This window comes from Podarcis muralis, chromosome 7 (genome assembly GCF_964188315.1).
Source record: "Podarcis muralis chromosome 7, rPodMur119.hap1.1, whole genome shotgun sequence".
Taxonomy (NCBI): Eukaryota; Metazoa; Chordata; class Lepidosauria; order Squamata; family Lacertidae; genus Podarcis; species Podarcis muralis.
The window spans coordinates 40,643,343-40,666,129 of record NC_135661.1 but is presented as its reverse complement, the minus strand read 5'-3'; the positions used below and the strand labels follow the sequence as shown (position 1 = coordinate 40,666,129).

General features: G+C 40.4%; 1 long non-coding RNA gene across 1 annotated transcript in view; it reads left to right on the top strand.

Annotated features, from left to right (window-relative positions):
- The first annotated feature begins 7,392 nt into the window (after window positions 1-7,392).
- LOC114603095 (uncharacterized) overlaps window positions 7,393-22,787 on the top strand; it is a 55,324-nt gene continuing 39,929 nt past the window's right edge. The window contains exon 1 of the long non-coding RNA XR_013393629.1: window positions 7,393-7,782. This is a non-coding gene — a long non-coding RNA (uncharacterized LOC114603095). The remainder of the gene's footprint in view (window positions 7,783-22,787) is intronic.

Genomic DNA, 22,787 nt, shown 5'->3' with positions numbered 1-22,787 from the left:
AGGGCACAGCACTAAAAGGCTTATTCGTAAACTGATGTTGGGATCACCAGGAGATTGTTATCCCCAGATCTTTGAAAAGGTCCGTAGATCAGCGGCAGAGCAGTTGCTTTGCCTGCAGAACATCCCAGGTTCAGGCCTTGGTATCGCCAGATAAGGCTGGGAATTCATTTCATTCTGAAATCCTGTACAGCTGCTGCCTGTTGATACAAACAAGTACTGAGCTAGAGGGACCAATGGTCTGACTCAATATAAGGCAGCTTCCCATATTCCCATCTCAGGGATCAGGAAGGTTCATATGTAAGAAAGTATCCTAGGTCCACGCTAGGGCTGTGTATCAGATACAGCCAAATCCCAGATCCCGGACTGAATCAAGCTGAGGCAGCCCTGGATTGCCCCAGGTCAGATTGGAGCGATCTCAGGCAGTCAAAGGGGAGGAGGAGGAGGAGGGGGTGATTGGGTGGTGTGTGTGTGTAGAAGGAGATGCACACAGTCTCCTCCCCTTTCCCTACTGCATGCTTAATTAAAGCCTAATTAAACTACATGCATCATCTCAATTCAGTTTGATCCAAGTCTTCTTGTTCCCGGACTGTCCTGGGTCAGATAGGATCCACTCTCAAGTACCACAGTGGGCCCTGAATCTGATCAGAAGAGTAATGCACAACCTTATCATTTTTACATTGCTCCCTTTCTTTCTTATTATTTATTTATTTATTTATTTATTTATTTATTTATTTATTTGCCGCCCATCTGACTGGGTTCCCCCAGCCACTCTGGGCGGCTTCCAGCAAATTAAAACACAAGTTGTGTTGGCCTAAATTTGTACTGACACATATAAGTTACCATATGTAACTTTAATGCAAATTTGTGTCATCAGCCTGTCCCTGGAGCCATTCAAGGACCTAGCAATGCTGCTGCCATTCACAAACCTGAAGATGCTAACACTGAGGCCTACCATTCGGCAGAAGGATTGAACGGGCAGCCAGAGCTGTTCCTGTTTTGCTAGTGTCCTTTTGGATGCTACAGACTCCCACTTCCATCACATAATGTGAAATGATTGCGTCAGCACGCCCAAGATGTTTGCTTCTCCTTTTAGAGGACCAGAAAGTGGAAGTAAAGACAATGAAAAACAATTTCAGGTGGGGCTGCAATGCATCATTTTTGACTTGGTTTTAAACATTTAAATGTCAGTGCTTAGTCATGGGAAGGCAAGATGGTTATCGACCTCCATGCAATTTCCAGCGCACATATCTTTAAAAACTGTTTTTTGAACCCATGCCATTTTCTGTTGGCAAGAGCTGAAATGCAGGGGAGACAAGAGGACATCTATTTTGGATCCTTATTTTGAAAAAAGGCTCCAGATACCATAGAAATCAACTGGCACAGACAGACGGCACTGGCTTTTTCTTTTCACGGCGTTGGCAAATTACTCATATCAATGGAACACATACTTAGCGGAACGGAAGCGAGCACCAATAACGTTTCAATCAGCCTTGGCAGATGTATACAGTTCTCTCTTTGATCTCATGGGATGCCATATTTAGATGACATAGTTTTTGCCCCAGCTATCTTTCTCAAACTCCGTCTGACACAAGCAGACATCCATTTTTCGTAAGCTAAAATTAGCACCTTTTAATTTATTTTGCAGATAAACAAAGTTCTGCAGGAAAATGCCAAGTACAAAGCCAGCGGGCGGGTATGGGGTTTATCCGCTTTAGCTTAATTCCTATTCTGAATTTAAGAAACGGAAATAACATTGGGATTACATATGGAACACACGGAAATGGCTGTGAAAACGGGATGGCCGCCTAGTTTCTGACTTTGACAGGCGGAAAAGTGGTGATGGCAGAAACTGCTTTAATGCAGCAAATTATAAACTAGAATATCGGTGAAATAATTATTTTCCAGTTTGGTTCTTTGCTTTCTTTAGCTGTAATCATTATGGGTGTGGCATGAACTGCGTAGGCAATGAGACTAGCCATATGCTCTTTCGGTTACACAAACCCAGGGGTGGTTAACTAGGGACCTTGCAAATATTGCTGGACTCCAGCTCTCATCAGCCCCAGGTAGCATGGCCAGTGCCAAGGGATGATGGGAGATGGAGTCCAGCAACATCTGGTGGGCCAAAGGTTAGTCAACCTTGCACTAACTGATCCAACAGGTGTCTCTGGGGACCTTGTGCTGACCTAGTACTCTCCAGATGTTTTGGATTACAACGTCCATTATCCCCGACTATTGGTCATGCTGGCTGGGGCCAGCTGCTCTGTGGCTAATGGAAGTTGCAGTTCAGAATGTCTGGAGGACACTAATTTGCCTAAGGCTGGTCTTGTGGTACATCACTCAAAGCTGTGCAAAATCTGCCCCCAAAACATGTTGCACCACTTTCTATCGCAGCGCCAAGCTAACTTCTGTTCAATTCAGATTCCCATTCTGCAGGGGATTCTGAGTTGCACCTCTCAGATTGCAGATCATGAGCCACAACCCGATTCTGGAAAAAGCTGACATCACCCTGGAGCCATTTTTATTCTTAAGTGCAGGGTCACAGTCCTATTGCTAAGTGGCTCAATACCAAAGTACAATGCGTCCTGGTTTCACATCGTTTCCTCAGATAAGATTTTCTGTCACCCTGTCCTAGGCAAAGATTTCAGGATGGCGGTAGTCCATCTGTTGCTTCAGCTGCAGCTGGAATCAGGAAATATTTCTATGCATTCAAATATGGTTGATCGCCTCGTTATTAAATAATGATTATAAAATATATACTGATATTATGGCGAATAGATTGAAAAAATGTCTAATAAACCTAATTCATAAAGACCAAGCGGGTTTCCTCCCAAATAGATTCCTGAAGGACAATGTGAGGCATGTGATAAACATAATTGAACATCTGGAGGTTAATAACAACATACCGGCGTCCCTGATCTTTATAGACGCAGAGAAGGCGTTCGATAACGTCTCCTGGCGGTTCTTAGTAAAATCTATAGAAAAGGCAGGGATTGAGGGTGAATTTCTGAAAGGGATACAAGCAATATACTCAGATCAATATGCCAAATTGGTAATAAACAATAACATCACGAACAGGTTTAAAATAGAAAAGGGAACGAGGCAGGGATGCCCCCTCTCCCCACTTTTGTTCATTCTGGTCCTAGAAATTTTGGCGAATAAAATAAGATCCAAACCGGAGATAAAAGGGATCAAAATAGGATCTAAAGAATATAAGTTAAAGGCATACGCGGACGACCTGATGTTATCCCTTGAAGAACCGCAAGAAAGCATGGGTAAAGCATTGGAGATATTGGAGGAATACGGTAAAGTCTCGGGCCTCAAGTTAAACAAAACCAAAACAAAAATGTTGACGAAGAATATAGGAAATGATGGGAAGGAAGGATTAGAAAGTCAATATGGAATTAAAGTGGCAAAAAAAATAAAATATTTAGGAATTTGGCTAACATCCAAAAATATAAATCTAATTGAAGATAATTATACACCAACATGGAACAGGGTAAAAAAAGATCTGGATGTCTGGAATAGGGTGAACCTTTCGTGGCTGGGCAGGATGGAAGCAATAAAAATGAGCATACTCCCCAAGATGCTCTTCCTATTCCAAAACATACCTGTTATCAGAGGGACCAAAATATTCAAAGACTGGCAGAAAACTCTTTCGAGATTCATATGGCAGGGAAGGAGGCCAAGGATTAGATTTAAATTACTTACAGATTGCAAGGAGAGAGGGGGGTTGGCAGTACCTGATTTAAAATTATATTATGAGGCGGCCTGTCTTTGCTGGGTCAAGGACTGGATAACCTTGGAGAACACAGATCTGTTAGACTTAGAAGGGGCCGACAACAGACACGGCTGGCATGCCTACCTCTGGTCAAATAAAGAAAAGACACATAAAGGGTTTTCGAATCACATTATTAGAGGTCCCCTGTACGAGGTTTGGGAAAGAAACAAGAGGTTGTTGGAGTGGAAAACACCTTGGTGGCTATCCCCAACAAATATCTTATCAATTAAAAAAATAAATATGGAAGACCAAAAATTGACGTATGAAGACCTATTGGTAAGATCCCAAGATAGTTGGAGGTTAAGGCCGTATGAAGAAATAAAGGGACGTCTGACGGGTTGGCTCCAGTACCATCAAATAAATGCAAAATGGACGGAGGATAAGAAAACAGGAATGAATGATAAGAAGTCCAAATTTCAGATTGAAATAATTGAAAGTAAATCCAAAATATTATCCAAGATGTATAAAATTCTATTGGAATGGGAGACTAAAGATGAAGAAATTAAGGAAGTTATGGTCAAGTGGGCGATGGATTTGGGGCATAATATAGAATATAAAAAATGGTCAAAACTGTGGAATGAGGGATTAAAATTCACGGCAAGCGCTGCAATTAGAGAAAACCTAGTAAAGATGGTTTATAGATGGTACCTGACCCCAGAAAAATTAAGCAGGATGTATAAAACTGCAGATAAGACATGTTGGAGATGTAAAATAAAAGAGGGCAGTTTTATACATATGTGGTGGACATGCGAGGAGATAAAAAAATTTTGGGATCAGATATATAATGAGCTAAAAAAGATATTTAGATACACATTTCCCAAAGACCCAGAAGCCTTCCTACTAGGGATGGTTGGGAAAGAAATCCAAGAAAAAGACAAAATCTTATTTCAATACTCAACAGCAGCGGCCAGAATATTAATCGCGCAAAACTGGAAAAGCACAAACCTTCCAACGGTGAAGGATTGGCAATTAAAATTGTTTGATTTTATAGAATTGGCAAGGATGACGCAAAGAATTAGGGATCAAAAAAATACAAAGTTAAAAAAAGATTGGGAGAAGCTTATGGTTTATTTTGAAGACAACTTTAGAAGCCTACCAACTATAGCAGGAGTGTTATAAAACTTCCGATGCTTATACCAAAAATCAATACCAGCAGTAATAAAAAACCCATTGAAAGTATGAACCCGAAATCAGTAAGGAAGGAAGTCGTCGTTTTCAGTGTTGTATTTATTTCTTTTTTGTCTTTTCTATTTTTCTTAGCTATTTTTTTTCTTGTGTTACCTTGATGAATGTATTTGTTTGTGTACTTGTTTTTTTTTCTTTTTATATGTGTTAAATAAACTTAATAAAAAGATTTAAAAAAAAAAAAAATATGGTTGATCGCCAAGGTGGTGTCTGATTTGGGAACTGTTTTGAAGCTTCTTTTCATTTTGTTTTTATTGAAGGTTATGTTTTGTTATCAACTCTCATGTTCAGCTGACACAGGCAGATAGTTTAACAAGAAAGGTAAATGACTTATTCTTCAACAACCCTGGGCAACGGCTTGTGCAAACTACCAATTCCAGCTAAGATGCATTCTATGGGTTGCCACATCGGTCCACAGAAGTCTTCCCAGGTCCCAATGGCCCACCTAGTCCAGCATCCTGTTCTCTCAGTGGCCAATGAGATGTTTGCAGAAAACCTGAAAGCAGGACCTGAGCACCACAGCACTTTTCCCTCCAGCAGTTTCCAGCAACTGGCTCCCATAAGCATTGCTGCCTCCAAAGAGGGCACCTGTAAACTTTTAAATATAGTGTCTCTCTCCAAGTGTACTTGGCACTTGAGATTTGGCCTGTGGTGCTTTAGCCTCTGTAAATCGCTACCCTTTGCTCTTGCGCTCACACTGCCTGGTTCTTTGCATCCCCCACACCTAGGAGAATCAAAGTCAAGGATGAAAAATTGTAAAAATAAAAATTGCAAGCTTTTGTGAAGTGCTTGATTTGCATAATTTGTGGACGTGGCAGAATACAGTTTTTCTAGTCACAGAGTGACTTGCTTTGATTGTCTGTTTAGTGCAGAGGACACCCTCATGGGCAGTGAAGGCTGTGCCTAAAGAAGCTCAGTGTATCATTTGCTAAAAGGCTTCACATATTTCCATATCCATCATGGCCTTTCAGAATCTTCCGACACTAAAGTCAAAATGAACTTGAGAAGGGAAACTTGCAGTCGCCCTTGAGTAAATGTTTTGGGGCAGTTGGAACTGTTGCTTTTTTCTGTTCCCCAAGGAGCTCAGATTTCACGGGAGGAGAAGCCAGACAGAGGGACCACGAGACGATTAGCCGCAGAAGCCCAACTTGGGGGTTTTCGCATTAACCTGTCATGTCAAAAGCTCGATGATAAGATGGAGAAAATCTAGGGTGGGTGGGGAAGCTCATGCTGCAAGGCAAACAAATTCCAAATACCAAGTCACTTAATTTTACTAATTATCCTAGCCTGTGGCTCCCCCTCCCTGCTATGAACTAAGGAGATGATATAGCAGCTGGCATTTTCTAAAGCCATCTTAACTAATGGCAAGTACTGATAATCCATGGATTCTTTCTCAAGAATGCACAGAAGATGAATTGATTTACTTAGGGTCACAAATGGAAATCTGTACAAAGAAAATGATCCATCACATTGGAATAAGATTGGCTCTTTACCACAACTAGGTGGCCTTTCCCAAAACCCAGTGTTAAAAATAAAATAAAATAAATAAAACCTACTTATAAAGACTAGTTAGATTTTTTTTGGGGGGGGGGAGTGAAGTTTACCCTGAAATAAAAACAGCGTCATTCCAGAGCTCCATATGTGCTCTTATGTGCTTATAGAGCTCTTGAAGGTGCGTAAGTGTATCATTTATTTTAATGGAAGGAAATGAAAGACACACACTAAAAGAATCTTCACATAGTTTTCCTTCCTCTCCAATGGACAGCCCTGCAAGTGAGGAGTTTGTTTTACCTGATTAAGGTAGCTTGTTTTGTCTGCCAAGCTGAAGACCAATGGGACACAGATACATTTGAAAATGGGTCAGTGGAAGTCCAGCAGCAAAGGGTCACCCAAATCTTTTTCTAATGCACAAGGGCAGAATTAAAAGGGGCATGAACCTATCAACTTTTGGTCCTCTCAATTTTGTCAATTTTCCAGGCTTAAATTCAGTTCTAAACAATTCTGAAGCATTTTGTGTTTGGAAATATTCTTTTATAAATTCATAGCATTTGGGGGCAAATTTATCCTAATAAACACATTTTTATATGATTCTTTTTGGACAAATATACACACTTTTGCAAGCCATTTCCCCGTACATAATGCATGATGTTATATGTGTTTATAGGCATATTTTATCCTCCTGTATATGCCTTTTTGTACACATTGCTGGGCCAGAGAACTGCACTGAAATTTTTTGAAAAGTGTGAATTTTGAAGGGTAGCTGCATTTCGATTTGTGTATTGTTTTAGAAAGTGCGAATTTGCTACATTTGCCTTTAAATGCGAACTGAACCAAATCCACCCCCCATTCCTAGCCCAGAACATCTATGTCTCATCTAGAAAGGCCACAATCAGCAACATCTTACAGCTGTTGTGACGATGATTACAATTTCTGCCTTTTGTCCTCTCTCTTTCCCTTGTCGCACCACACCTTTCATTCTTTCGTTCATTCTTCCCTCCTTCCTTCCTTCCTCAAATGGGAAAGAGTCAAGAGCCAATTTGCCAGCAGTTTCCCTTGTTGCCAAGGTTCTGGACTGGCACTTAGGGTAGGCAATCACTGGATTATCTTCTGTGTTCGGTTTTGACAGCCAGGGTAGGAACTTGTAGCACGCAGCGAGGACAGGGACCAGCCATTGGGGATTTGAGTGAATGTTTCGTCTTGGATTCTGTTGAAGTGTATACTTAACTGTTGGAACTGTGCTGGCAATGACAGCCTTTGACACTCTGCAGAGCAGAAGACCCCAGTGTAGGAATGGCAGTGCCTACTCTGAAAGTGAGAAGGTAAAAGTTTATTTTTGTATTTCCCCCCTTCCTCCTGTGCGCTGTCTCTCTCTCTCTCTCCCCCGCACACCCCACCCCACCCTGCCTCTCTCTATAGCATGTAACAAGACCACCAAGAGTGGCCTTTCCCCCTGTACTATGTACCATTCTCATTTGTGTTTTTCCCCCTTTAAAAAAAAAGTTTGCCTGAGGTCATCCACCTAGTTTCACCCTCCCCAAACAGGAAACGGGTTTCAGATGTTTATATGTTAAAAAGCAAGACAGCTAATCTGCCCATTTAACAGGCATTGGCAACTGGCAAAGATTCCCCCCACTCCTCTTTGCTACATTATTAGCTTTCAGTTCAAGTTACATGTTCTTTCAATAAGAGTCCAAGATCCAAAATATTGGATAACCCACCATTTCCTTTTGGAACTGATTGGAGGGAGCCAAGATCAGCTTGAAACTGAAGTATTAAACTCAGAATTCAGATTTTCTGTTTTTGTTTTTTGTTTTGTTTCTTTAAATGCAGGGGAAAAAATAAACCCCACTCACGAAACTATTCAGATAATATGGCTTATCTTAAGCAAACTTGCATGTTTTGTTGATGTACTGTACGTGTATCGTGTTTGAGCCCAAGTAATTATAGTGGCCATGATCCGTCTAAAGCAATTGTCAGTTAAAATGAGAGTCTCTTGAACACAGGGAGTAAGTCCCACTGAACTCATTGGACTTTGGAGTAGGGTTGTGTTGTGTCACTTTCATTAGGGAAGTATAATCCTACTCAGAAGTAAGTCACCACTTATTTCAATGATGTTTCCTCCCCTGTAAGAATCGCCTGAAAGACATTCCTGTTTTCTGTAGCCGTTGCCTCTTTGTGTCTTAGATATAAAAAGAGAGAAAACATTTATAAGAAAGGTACAATCTCACCTCTAAATAGCTGAAGGAGATATCTTGAACTAGACAGTGCATGCAGGAAATGTAGGGACAGACAAATATCTCAATGTTGCTTATATGTTTTTCACTTTTCCACTCTTAAATTCAGTTCTCCACATTTCCACATCAGTTTTCAAATTCTTTTCTTTTTAAAGTCCTCATGAAAATTCACCAGCATTTTAGCGCAGATTTCTCCTAATAGACACATTTTTCTATGCAATTTTACCTAATGCACACAATTTTGCAAAACATTTTTGCCCAATATAAGGCATTTTTGTATGATCATTTCACAAATATATGACTTTAAATGCACACTTTGCCCCAATAGGTGCATTTTTGTATGTCTTACTTGGGTGGAGAACTGCATTGCAAAATTCAGAGATGTGAGACTGTTGAAGGATAGCTGTGTTTCGGCTTGTGCATTGGTTCAGAAAGTGCAAAATAGGTTGCTTATCCTTTAAATGTGAATTGAATCGAAGTTCTTTCCTAAGGAAATCACAATCTTCCCTCCAAGTTTTTATAGATTAAGTGCAGCACATACTCACTGTAAATTGATAAGATAATTAGCAGTCAATAAATGTGTCCATGTGCACACACACAGTCTGCCTTGACATTGCCTTTGATGTGTAGCGATGTCAATTGTTTTAGTTTTAGGCAGAGATCATGTGAGCTTTTATCCAACATGGTCATGGAGCTGCTCAAGGAAAACTGCATATGAAACAAATCCAAAGAAGGGACTTACGAATTTGCAAGTCTAGCTAAGAATAGATATACCCATCTAACCTGATGTTTGGTAAGGTGTTTGATTTAAAACTTGGCACCCTAAAACTTGACAGCCAATTTTAACACGTTTCCCCCTTAATATATAAGCTTGTTGAATTTATTTATTTATTTACTTACTTACAGTGTCTGCCTCTCTAATAAAAAGAAAATTCCAGATTTATCCCAGACAAATTAGGCAAAATGAATAATCCCCACTCTGGCAAAACATTTGTTTGCCGATCTATTGCTATTATTTGTTGAGTGTGATACTGAAAATGCTGGACCACAAAGTATGACCGATTGTTTAGACGTTAAACCAGGCTGTAAAAAGCAATTTAAGTGTTCTTGATAGGATGATTAAATATGATGGCATAAAAGTATTCAAACAGTACAAGAGGCGAAGCAACTTTAGCATTCTGGGACATGCAGATAAAGCAACGTACTTGTTAACCCTAAACACATTTTTGCAGGACCAAACTGCCTGTGATTTTACACACGTGTAAAATCGAGGCATTTTATTTTTGGAGAAAAAATAGCTGCGAGGTCTCCCCAGTATGGAATGTGTTCTGGCTCTGGACTGGAGGACTGTGCTAGTTTTCTTCAGAAAATTCCTCTCTTTCCTGGCTGCCTCCCTGCAAGTACAAAAATAGGCCAAGTAGAGGGAAATTCTCTTCAGAAAACTAAGGTAAGACCCTACTCTTGACCAGGAGCTCATTCTGGATCAGGTTGAGCATGCCTGTTAAATACATAGATGTGTCCCATATAGATTCCAATATAATATTTACCATCTAATTTTATTTCAGTTAGGTGAGTTTGGAAGGTCATAAGGGCCCTTCTGGGTTAGACGAAAATTCCTGCATCCAGGGGCAGATACCCAGGCATCAGTGGGAAGTTCAAAAGGCAGTACAACCTCCAGTTTGCCCCTGGCATCAGTTATTCAGAAGCATTCTACCTTTGGGGGGCTATTATTGGGGTGGGTCTAGGAGACATGAGCCCTTCATCTTTTTCTGAGTGCCCCAGACTTTCCTGAATTCAGAAGAAACTTAACCCAGAGGTTGATTTGGATTAGTGGGAAGGAGGTTGAAAATGACTTTCTGTAGAGATTATTTGGAGGGCAACTGCAGGAGAATTGATTTGGAGCAGAATCTACTGAGGACTAAATTAATTAAAATGTATTTTAATACTTTGTTGGAAGCCGCCCAGAGTGGCTGGGGAAACCCAGCCAGATGGGCGGCGTATAAATAATAAATTACTATTATTACTATTACTATTATTATATAAATGGGATGTATTTGGAATAATCCTGGGTGAAGCATGAATCAACTGAAGAGTTGATCTGAAGAGTGATTTGAATGGGACAATAGTTAACAACAATAACAATTTATTACCTGACCTTCAGCCTAAGGGTCCAGAGTGGGTTACAACAATTAAAACACAATGTTTAAAAAAAGATTTGCTTTCTATGACACTTAGGATTGTGTCCAATTATGTTTTACTCAGAGTAAACCCACTGAACTGAATGGACTTTAGTTATGTTTATTCATGGAGTTGGACTAGATGGTCCCTCAAGGTCCCTTCCAACTCTGTGATTCTATTCATTTCAATGGGTGTACTCTGAGTAGGACTAACATTGGGTACAAACCTTAAATTCTAAAATGGGGTGCACCCATCCACTTGTTAAGGACATTTGTGTTTATGGGCCTATGCCATGAACCTTTTAAGTACAGTGGTACCTCGGGTTACATACACTTCAGGTTACATAGGCTTCAGGTTTCAGACTCCGCTAACCCAGAAATAGTGCTTCAGGTTAAGAACTTTGCTTCAGGATGAGAACAGAAATCGTGCTCCAGCGGCGCAGCAGCAGCAGGAGGCCCCATTAACTAAAGTGGTGCTTCAGGTTAAGAACAGTTTCAGGTTAAGAACCGACCTCCAGAATGAATTAAGTACTTATCCCAAGGTACCACTGTACCTTGCTACACCTCTGGCTACCTTTGAACACATTTGCTGTTATGCCAAATAGGCTTGTTCTCTGAGATTGTGTCTAATTTTTTCTGCTGAAGGGCATCTAAGCTAGTGGCAGAGCATGACAGGAGTGATCAGAGGGTATTTTTCACATACAGCTTGTGTTATTTATGCAGGCTAGTAGGGCTGGACAAATGGTCAATTTCAGATACAGAATCTTAAACTCATAGAACTGGAAGGGTTTCTGAGGGTCATCTAGTTAACTCCTGATCTCAACATGTGGGACCCCATCCAATTTGAAACCATACCAGACCCTGCTTAGCTTTCCAAATTTGCTAGCAGTTTTATTGCTGAGTCATTAGTTTCCTCTTGGTTTCTTATAATTATCTTGATAACAACCAGCCCTGCCAGTCCCCATCACTTTTCTGATGGTATTTGCATTTTTTTAAAATAAAAAGGATTGCATATTAAATGCAAATAAGCTTTAATGTTAGACCTTCAGCTGCAAAGTCATTCATCTATCTGGGCAGGAGGGAGAAAAATATTACAAACATATACTCTCCAGAATTTGCAGATAAAAATCAGAATGTGCTTGTAACACAGCATTTATGCTATTCTCATTCCAAGGGTTAGGGCTAGAGCTTTGCTCATTATATATTATACATCACTGATGACACTCTTCCATCTGCTGTAGTCTTCTCTCCTGCAATAGCTTCTACAGCACTTAAAAGAAAGGCCTTTATTCTAAAGTATGCCAGAAAAACACGAATGGTCTTACAATCTGCTATGAATGGTTCACAAGGAGCTTCCAAACTGTGTGAAATGGCAGGCAGTTTTCTACATGACTGTTTAAGGTTCCTGTGTGCATTTTGACATCTTTGTGTCTTACAGGCGAGAGGCATCCACCATTACCTTAAATTCAGATTTTAACTTATTTATTAACAAGAGTATTTATAAACCACCAACTCGTTAAAAAAAAGTAAATAAGTAAATAAGATCACTGAAACACCATCAAATTATACAATCCTAAAACACAGAATGAATAACCAACAGTGAATCAAATCAATGATTGGAAAATGCTTGCCAAAACAAACATTTTCAGCAAGTGATGAAATATCAGAGGTGTAGGTGCCTGTCTGATTTCAATTGGAACAGTGTCTTGAAATAGTGGTGCCCCTATGCTAAAAGCCTTAGTTCTTGTAGAAACTAAATGAAAATGAGATAACTGTGGAAACGTCAGGAGGGCTTCTCCATATAATCACAGTGATTTGGCTGATGGACAAGAAACAAGGCAGGCTTTCAGGTAACCTGGTTCTAGACCATTTAGGGCTTTATACACAAGGAGTAATACTTTCAGTTTAACTTGGTAGTGTAGTGGCAGCCAGTGCATAGCTTTCAATGCTGGTGTAATATTCTACTACTACCTAAGATTTCCAAACCAACCACAAGGGTAGCCCCACATACAGCATATTGGAGTAGTCTAGCCTGCTTTTTTTCTTAAAAAAATATTTAGGGGTACTCTCATTTTCCTACTCATATTAAAATACTGCCCCTCAATGAGGTCAAACTTAGATTCAAAAAATGTTTAGGGGTATGCGTCCCCCTGCGTCCCCCCAGAAAAAAAGTACTGGCTATACAGCTATATACCTGTATAAGGAACTGAAGATCAAGTAATGGCAAATCTAGCAATCTGAACAACACCATTTGAAATTATTAATTCATAATTTCTTAATATACTCATCACTATCAAAATTGATCAACACATTAAAATAAGCCTGTAGTTGTAGTAGTTAATAAACTAAGCAACTTTCATTTCATTAAGAAATTGACAATAATATTTAGCAAAATCACCCAAGTGCAAAAGAAATACAACAATCACAAATCAACTGGCCAATTAGCCAATTGATCTGACTTCAGGTAGAATGTATAAGTGACTCTCTTTGTAATTATGCTTTTAAAAAGTTGCTTTTCATTTGCTTTTATATCAAATTGCTAAAACAATTCATTGTACATACCCTTGCAGTACATCACAACAACCCAGCTATTCAAACCAGGACTCATATTGATTCCCCATTGTTGAAGAAACCTGTCTTTCTTTGGGGAAGTACTGTAACTGAGTGGCTGTGGTCTCCCTTGAGCAGAGTCTACAATCAGGATAAAAATCAGAGCAATGAACTTCTTCTGATAGCAGGAAACTGCCTTATACTGATTGAGGTTATTTGCCCATCTAGTCCGGACTTGGCAGCAAAGTGATCTCAGTAGCAAAGTGGCAGAGTATGTGCTTTGCCTGCAGAAGGTTCAATCCCTGGCACCTCCACGTAGAGCTGGGAATGTCCTCTGTTGGAAAGCCTGGCAAGCTGCTGCGAGTCAATGTAGGCAGTACTGAGCTGGATGGACCAATGGTCTTGACCCAGTGAAAGGCAACTTCCTGTGCTACTATGAATCCTGCAAGAGAGTCCATATAGTGTGATTTAGTTGGACTAAGACCTGGGTTCAGCCATGGAGCTAACAGAGTGACTTTGAGCATCTCAGCCTAATGAATGGTACATGGTCACTGCTAGGATAAAATGGGGAACCCCATATGCCACCTTGAGCTCATTAGGGGAAAAGTGGGATAGAAATGTTACATTAGGGGAAAAGTGGGATAGAAATTGAGACAATGGCAATGGCTGTCAGCAGCATGTTCTGGACCTGCTGAGGTTTCTGAAGACTTGGATTTATAAGTGATAAGTTCCAGAAAATAAAATTGTCGTTGGTGAATAGGGACCGTTGGGGTGTATGATGACTCAAAGGAATTTCATGAATATCCAACCGTGTGAAAAAGACACACTAGAGCAAGATTGCAAATTGCTTCTCATCTGGTCACCTGTTGGTTGAGCAAGAGATTTAGAGGCAGGAATTTCTATGGACTTCTTTACGTGCTTTGAGATATGGCATCTAAACCTTTCCAAAACGGAAGGAATAAGCCTATCTCCTTTTATATCAAGGGTGGGGATCCTTCGGCCTTCCATTTTGTGGGACTCCAGCTCCCATCAGCCCCAGGCAGCATGGCAAATGGTCAGGAATGATGGGCATTGTAGTCCAACAATGTCTGGAGGGCCATGGGTTCCAGACTTTTCTTGCTGCCATGGATGGTAAATGTTTGCTGGACAGGAAATTAAAACAGTGATGCAGGCAAATCTCATTCTCTTTCTGAGAGTCGAAAAGGAAGAAGACTGTTTTTGTTATTAATGAAAGGTGTTAACCAAAAGCATTAAGCAAGTTCTTCTGCAATCCTTATAACTTCCTCCGATCTAAAATATGTAGTTTGGGGATTTGACTAATACAGCCAATCAATTAGCTTGCATTTTTAAAAGCCAGCAGACGACACCCGCCCCCCTTCTCCTCCATTTGACCAGGAGGCCTTGGAATGTCAACAGTTACGAACGTGGAAGTTAAATGGTGTCCACAAATATATTGTAAAACTGTGTAAACCAAATGCAGCAATATTTTCCAAATGAACACCTGGAAGGTGTAAATCAAAAATATTGTAAACACTTCAGAGGGGAACACATGACAGAAACACTGGCGTGCTGTACGATGCGGCCAATCGTGGTATGGAGGCCTAAATCGATAAATCAGACTATGAACCTTACACTAATAAACACCTTCCCAAAGAGAAAGAGAGCTTCTCTACTCTCGGAACTTAAACTTGTTCTCTACTATGGCAGACAAAGTTTATGTGGGTATCATTTAAGCAACATGTTAGAATCCGATTCTGATTAAATCTAATAATAGATAAGCACTATCCTTTTAAAAGAATTCGTAAGATTGTTTTCAAAATAATAGATACTTTGTTTTATATTTTACACGATTAACTATTTATTTCAGTCATTTGCTCTGTTTCTAGGTGACTTAAAAACAGAATACAAATACAGAGTTAAAAACATAGCCATATATTGATTTATATATCTTAGTAACATTGTATAAATGTAACATTTTTATTTGTAACTGTGCATATTTGTAATATTTTGTTTATATTTTCTGTTGTTGCTTCAGTTTTTTGTACACAGCTAGGAGATTTTTTAATAAATCAAGTGGTATAGAAATTTAATAATCACCAATCAATCCCTAACACAGGGAAAGCGAATCTATGGCCCTCCAGTTTTTTCTAAACCACAACTCCCATCATCCCTCACAATTGGTCATGATGGTTAGGAATGATTGGTGTGGTAGTCCAACAACTTCTGGAGGGCCACTGGTTCCCAATCTCTGGTAACAAAACCACAATCTCATGAATTGTATCAACAACAACAGCAGTGAAAACATCAATATGGCCATGTTAACCCACCACTATCCACCCAATAGGGACACGGGTGGCGCTGTGGGTTAAACCACAGAGCCTAGGACTTGCCGATCAGAAGGTCAGCAGTTCGAATCCCCGCAACGGGGTGAGCTCCCGTTGCTCAGTCCCTGCTCCTGCCCACCTAGTAGTTAGAAAGCACGTCAAAGTGCAAGTAGATAAATAGGTACCGCTCCAGCAGGAAGGTAAACAACGTTTCCGTGCGCTTCTCTGGTTTGCCAGAAGTGGCTTGGTCATGCTGGCCACATGACCCGGAAGCTGTACGCCGGCTCCCTTGGCCAATAAAGCAAGATGAGCGCCGCAACCCCAGAGTCGGCCACAACTGGACCTAATGGTCAGGGGTCCCTTTACCCTTTAACTTTACCTATCCACCCAATGCCTGGGAAAACGGGGGGGGGGGGCCTTAACCTGGCACTGAAAATATGTGAAAGTCACTTCCTGGCAGGCCTTCCTAGGGACAGCATTTCATAGCTAGGGGAGCCACAACCAAAAAGGCCCTCTCACCTTGCTTTACATAACACTGCTCTTAACCTATAACTGTGCTTGTAACTTAAAGTTTTCTGTTGTATAAACTGGGTTCATGTTATCAGATCCAAATGATTTAAAATCAGCTGGCATTTGAAAAATACAGCATAAAATTAAAGCCATTGGACAACCCCAGGTGGTAGTTTGTTTTTCTGCATTTTATCTTGTCAGGATTAAGCTATCCTATGGGCATTGAATGTTAAATATTTCCTTTTTAAAATACCTAGACTGCCAGCGAAGGTTACTGGCAATTTAATATAATTTGAGATGTGGTATTTTTTGTTTCCCAAGTTCATTAGGATAATAAATATGGATCTGGATTTAACAAGCCTTCAAGCTTAGTCCTGCCTGAAAGATAAGGTGGTGTTTTGTTAACAGTGAGGGACATTTTTATTTCTCAAATAAGCAGCACTTTTAAGACATCAAAAAAGTGTAGAATGGGGCAACCAGGGTGAGCAGGGCATTCCTTACGTGTTTGGGTTTTCTTTTGTTTGTTTGTGGGAAAGAGATGAATAAGATGGGGCATAGAGGTGTATAAACCTAAGTGAGGTGAGAAAGTTGAAATAAAGAAAAATTGGCCCCTTTCTCATCAGGCTTGAACTTTGAGTTATCCAAAGAAATTGATGGGCAGAAGAGCCAGAACTGACAGATGAAAGTATTTCATTACGCAAGGCATAGTTAACTTGTGGAATTTGCTGCCATATACAGTATTATATATTATAGTATACAGTATACAATTATAGTATACAGTATAATTGTCCTGATAGCTTTAAAAGGGAGTTAGACATATTCAGGGAGAAGAAGGGAACTATCAATGCCTATTGATCACAATGGCCATATGAATTCTCCACATTCAGCAGCAATACACTATTGAATACCAGCTGAGGAGAAGTTGTTGTTGTTTGAAATATAACTATTTTAGCCTACAGCAAGAAAACCAACAAAGAATTGTGCATGGTATAACAAATTACAATTATTATTAATGATAATATTAATTACAAATATATAAAAGATACACATAAATAATTATGTAAATTATTACTAAATCCTCTTTAAAAGACCAAGGAAATTCAGAAAAGAGTCATAAAAAGATATTTCTCTTTCTAATATTCAAGTTGTAGGTCCTGTTTTTGGCTTGTACAGCCCTGAACGCTGCAACTATGTACGTGTGTTGTTAATGTTGCAACCCAGAAAAGATGTGAACTTCCTGCTTAATGACAAACAACAATATAAGCAAATGAAAATAAGTTGGTCCTTGCGTGACACACGGAGCGAAGGATGGATACAATTAGTCATGTTTCTCGAAAGTAACATCTCGGCAATCGCCCACACTTCCTTGCAAAATTATCCCTCCCCACAACCCCCCTCCAAGAGTGGATGCCAGATGGAACAACAATCCATTCAATGGAAGTTGTGCCAGCCCACAAATGTCTGAAAATCCATGCTGGAAAATCCAGAATGTAGTCTAGAAGTTCTTCAGGAGTATCACACGAGAGAAATCACATATGTGGCACTGTTAAGCAATAGGCTACCCATTCAAATCTAAAGCCTTAATTTCAATATTTTAGTGGCTTTTTAAAAAACAACAACAACCTGTCCTCCTTTCAAGAAATTCAAGGTGGCATATATAGTTTGGTCCCTTATTCTGACAACAGCCCTGTGAGGTAGGTTAGATTGAGAAATGGGGTTTGCACTTGGAGGAATCCCAGTGAATTGTAACTGATTGGGGATCTGAAACCAGGTCATCCCATCATTGGACCCTTCAAGATATCATCTATCTATTGGTTTTAAAGGGGGGGGCATAAAAAGTATGTAACAAAAACAATGGAGAGGAAACATTTCATCAATTATTACAATCACCAGTCGATAAAATCCAGCAGAATACATTAAGTAACATTAGTTTTTGCTCCCAAGATTATCCCAGAATTATCAACCTCGGTTGAACAAGTGTAGAGAGAGATGTAAAATCATTTTCCTGTCTAGTAACATAGAAGATAAAAGTATACCATATGTCTTGAAATTAATCAGATCCAGAAACATTTTGCAATGCTTTCATTTTTCGTGTCAGCTTCTCTGTCTACGCTGTATTCTAAATTTTATGATCCCATTTCTGGAAGAGGTTAAGAAAGGGAGATTTCCCATTTCTTGCCATGACAAGTCTTGTAACAACAAGAAGAAATGTTGTAAGTTCTTTATGCAATACATTTTAGGTTGTTCACAAAAAATAAGTAAAAGGTCCATCAAAGTCATTTTGATCTTGCATTCCAGATGATTTGGGCACAGGATGCAATGAGGTGGTCATATGTAATCTCACTTGCAATACTATTTGCACCTGCGAAAGTTTCAGGGTAGACATACAGCTTTGTTTCCAATCAGTGCATATCCTGTCACCTCCTGCTGAAATCTAGTAACTTTTCATACCACAAATGTTGTTGGGTTTGTTTGTTGTCTTGCTTTTGTTGCACTGTAGTCTCTCTGGATAGCGACAATGTGGTATTACATTGAGGAAACATCGTTGGACAACTAATAAAGCAGTATGAATCCATCACAAATGTCAAGAACGTGTTTCTTAATACACCTGCAATAAAATACCAGTTTGGAAGGGCACCTAGTCCAACACAAAAGGGTCTCCATGTATAGCTGTGGGAAAATGGCGTAGGAAGTTGTGAATCACCAAAACTCACTGAAAGGGATAGAATCCTAGAATCAGTCAATTTCAGTGCTCTCAGTTTATCCCCCACCCCAACCTTAATTAATTAATTACATAAAATTTTTACACCGCTTGATTGTAAAAATACTCAAAGCAGTTTACAAAAAAGACAGAACAAGAAAGTCAAGAAAAATCCATAACCATGCTTTAAAACATACAAAAGTTAAGATACTAAAACAGACTACCTCAACTTTTTAAGCATCTGAGTAGGCTTGTCTGAACAAGATTGCTTTAAAGCAGGCACCGAAAATTTCAGTTCTCTATGTTTCTGCAGCAATTTGTGTTCTATTGAAATATTCTCATGAAAATTCACCTTCATTTTAGTGCAGATTTCCACTAATAAACATATTTTTGTATGCGGTTTTGACTCCTCCATTTTTGCAAACAGTTTCTTCTACTGTAATGCATTTCTGCATGGTATTTTCATGAATGTGTTCAATTTAATATATACTTTTAACCCATATATGCATTTTTGTAAATATTCTTTGGTTGGAGAAGTACATTACAAAATTTGGGTAAGTGAGAATTCTGAAGGATGGCTATATTTAGTTCTCCCAGATTTGTCTTTAATTGTGAACTGACTCAAAATCCTCCCCCATCCCTACTCGTTGCATTCTCCTGTGCAACAAATGTCCCACTAGTGCAAAACATTACACCAGTGGAACAGGCATGCCCCTAAGTCACTTTGCTTAGAGCTACTCTGGATTCAACCCACTAATAGTAACTCGGAAGGGCTGTCTCCATTGCCCCCTGAGCCTTATTCTAGGGCATGGGTAGGCAAACGAAGGCCCGGGGGCTGAATCCAGCCCAATCGCCTTCTAGATCCAGCCTGTGGACAGTCCAGGAATCAGCGTTTTTTTTACATGAGTAGAATGTGTTCTTTTATTTAAAATGCATCTCTGAGTTATTTGTGGGGCACAGGAATTCATTCATTCCCCCCCTTCAAAATATAGTCTGCCCCCCCACAAGGTCTGAGGGACAGTGGACTGGTCCCCTGCTGAAAAAGTTTGCTGACCCCTATTCTAGGGATTGCGTGCAATTTTCAATTTCTGTGTCAGACTTCTTGAGGATGTTGTTTCTCAAATTACTAATTCCTCTAATTGTACATCTGAGTGAAAGACAGTCATTGCTTTCCTGAGAAATTACATTCTTAATACCGTTACTGAAAACATTGCGGTAAACTAACTCATATCCGCTTCCAGTGATGTAGTTTTACACTATAACGTAAATCAGGATGAAGATGGACCGATAAGTGTTTGCCTCTGTCTTGTTTATCTGATGAGAGTTGCTTGTTCCACGCATTTGGGAAAGGAGGGGAAGCTCTTGCAAGACAGGAGGAGGAGGAGTGCTGGGTGTTAAATGTAGCCTTTGCTAGGGCCTTCAGTTTTGGATCTGGGTTTGTTTGCTTGCTTCCTGTAAATCCCTCCCAAAGAGCAGAAGTGACTGAATAAATGTTGAGAATATAGCACTGAAACAGTATGCTCTTAAAAATAGTCTTCCGGAAAGACTTTGGTCCTTTCCACACATGAGATTAAAAGTGCCTTTCTGCCTCTCTCTAGGGTGACCACACACATCACTGATGGAAAGAAGGAAAGTCTTCCCCCAGAAGAAGACAAAAGGGGAGGCCAATTTGCCTGGAATTTGCATATGTTGATTTATAGGCCTAGATGGCCATTACTACGATTCAAACAGAAATAGAATACATCTCATCATTGTGGTAAAGATTGTGACCAGGTGCTTGATGTTCGGCTTAGCTTGATGCCCATGTACTACTTCAAGGCATTCCCTTCTTATGGCGCTTTATCTTTCAACTGGACTTGGCCAGACACCCCTCCAAATAGAGGGCTCCTTCATATAAAGGACTGTCCTCTGTCAAGCAGGACTCATGGCCAGCCTACCTGTCTCATGCACCTTCATTTGTGTACATCCTCTGTGGATGTAATGTGGGAGAAGTAGCAGAGGCTTCCAAAATTCTCTACCTCCAAATCTCTCCCTGCGTTTTGGAGCTTGGAGCTTCCTGCGTGTGAAGGAATTGGACTGTTTAAAAAGAAATCAAAATCTTGTACTGTATATAGCTTAGGTTGGGGATTATAGGGTTAATCTGCTTCTGAGAGACAACCTAGCTGGCAGTTAAAGTCAGGAGGTGTTAAAAAATAATGAAGCCGAAGTGTGGAATATGGACAAGTTGGGTTTGCAGAGGGGATTAAGGTAAAAGTGTATTACTTTGATGCTTGGGTTGTTTGTGGATTGTGACATAGCAAAGAACAGTGGCTCAAAGATATAGATAAGGGGCAACTTACAGAGACAAGAGATGGGAGGGTCTCAGAAGGAACTGAAGAGCACAAGCAGGCACTGGAGGCTAGAGGGAGAGAGAGCTGCTAACTGCCATACCATCCTAAGAGCTCTAATTGAAAGAATTTTGCTTAACAGAATTTTAGCCACTAGGAAACAGTTTGGATAAGACTAATTGGATGCATTTATCCTGATTTATTTCCATTACCCCCTCTTTGCTATTTAGGGAATGTTTTGTAACCTTTCCCCTAAGAACAATCTTCTTCTTTAGTAAACTTTTGAACTTGATTCACAAAGCCTTGCGGTCTCTTTTGCCTGTGGTTTTACCCACACTATCTAAAAGTGTTGTCATGAGTCAGGTGGCACATTGAAATGGATGAGGAGGAGGAACAGGAGGGTGACTTGCAGTAGAGGGGTGGACTGAGGCTGGGGAACAGAGGCTGGAGGAGGTGAGTTCTTCCCCCTCTCATGATGTGGCTGCCCTGGCTGGGAAAGCCGGAGTACCATCCTCCCTTCCTGATGTGAGGAGCCCAGCAAGACTCCAGGGAGGGCATCAGCCCACCACTAGGGGTGGAGGAACTGGAGTCAGAAGAGATAGGCATAGCCTGGTTGACCAGGACCTGGCTGCACTCCCATTACAGGCAATAGACACATCTTCCCTGATGGAGTGAATGTCTGCATGCTCAACAGTCTTGTGAATCCTTGTTCCATCTTTAAAAGCTTGGCAGGTGGGTGTGTCAACCCATTGGGACAACTCAGTTGTTGTTGTTGTTTAGTCGTTTAGTCGTGTCCGACTCTTCGTGACCCCATGGACCAGAGCACGCCAGGCACTCCTGTCTTCCACTGCCTTCCGCAGTTTGGTCAGACTCATGTTTGTAGCTTCGAGAACACTGTCCAACCATCTCGTCCTCTGTCATCCCCTTCTTCTTGTGCCCTCAATCTTTCCCAACATCAGGGTCTTTTCCAGGGAGTCTTCTCTTCTCATGAGGTGGCCAAAGTATTGGAGCCTCAGCTTGATGATCTGTCCTTCCAGTGAGCACTCAGGGCTGATTTCCTTAAGAATGGATAGGTTTGATCTTCTTGCAGTCCATGGGACTCTCAAGAGTCTCCTCCAGCACCATAATTCAAAAGCATCAATTCTTCGGCGATCAGCCTTCTTAATGGTCCAGCTCTCACTTCCACACATCACTACTGGGAAAACCATGGCTTTAACTATACAGACCTTTGTTGGCAAGGTGATGTCTCTGCTTTTTAAGACGCTGTCTAGGTTTGCCATCGCCTTTCTCCCAAGGACCAGGAGTTTTTTAATTTCGTGACTGCTGTCACCATCTGCAGTGATCATGGAGCCCAAGAAAGTAAAATCTCTTACTGCCTCCATTTCTTCCCCTTCTATTTGCCAAGAGGTGATGGGCCCAGTGGCCATGATTTTCGTTTTTTTAATGTTGAGCTTCAGACCATATTTTGTGCTCTCCTCTTTCACCCTCATTAAAAGGTTCT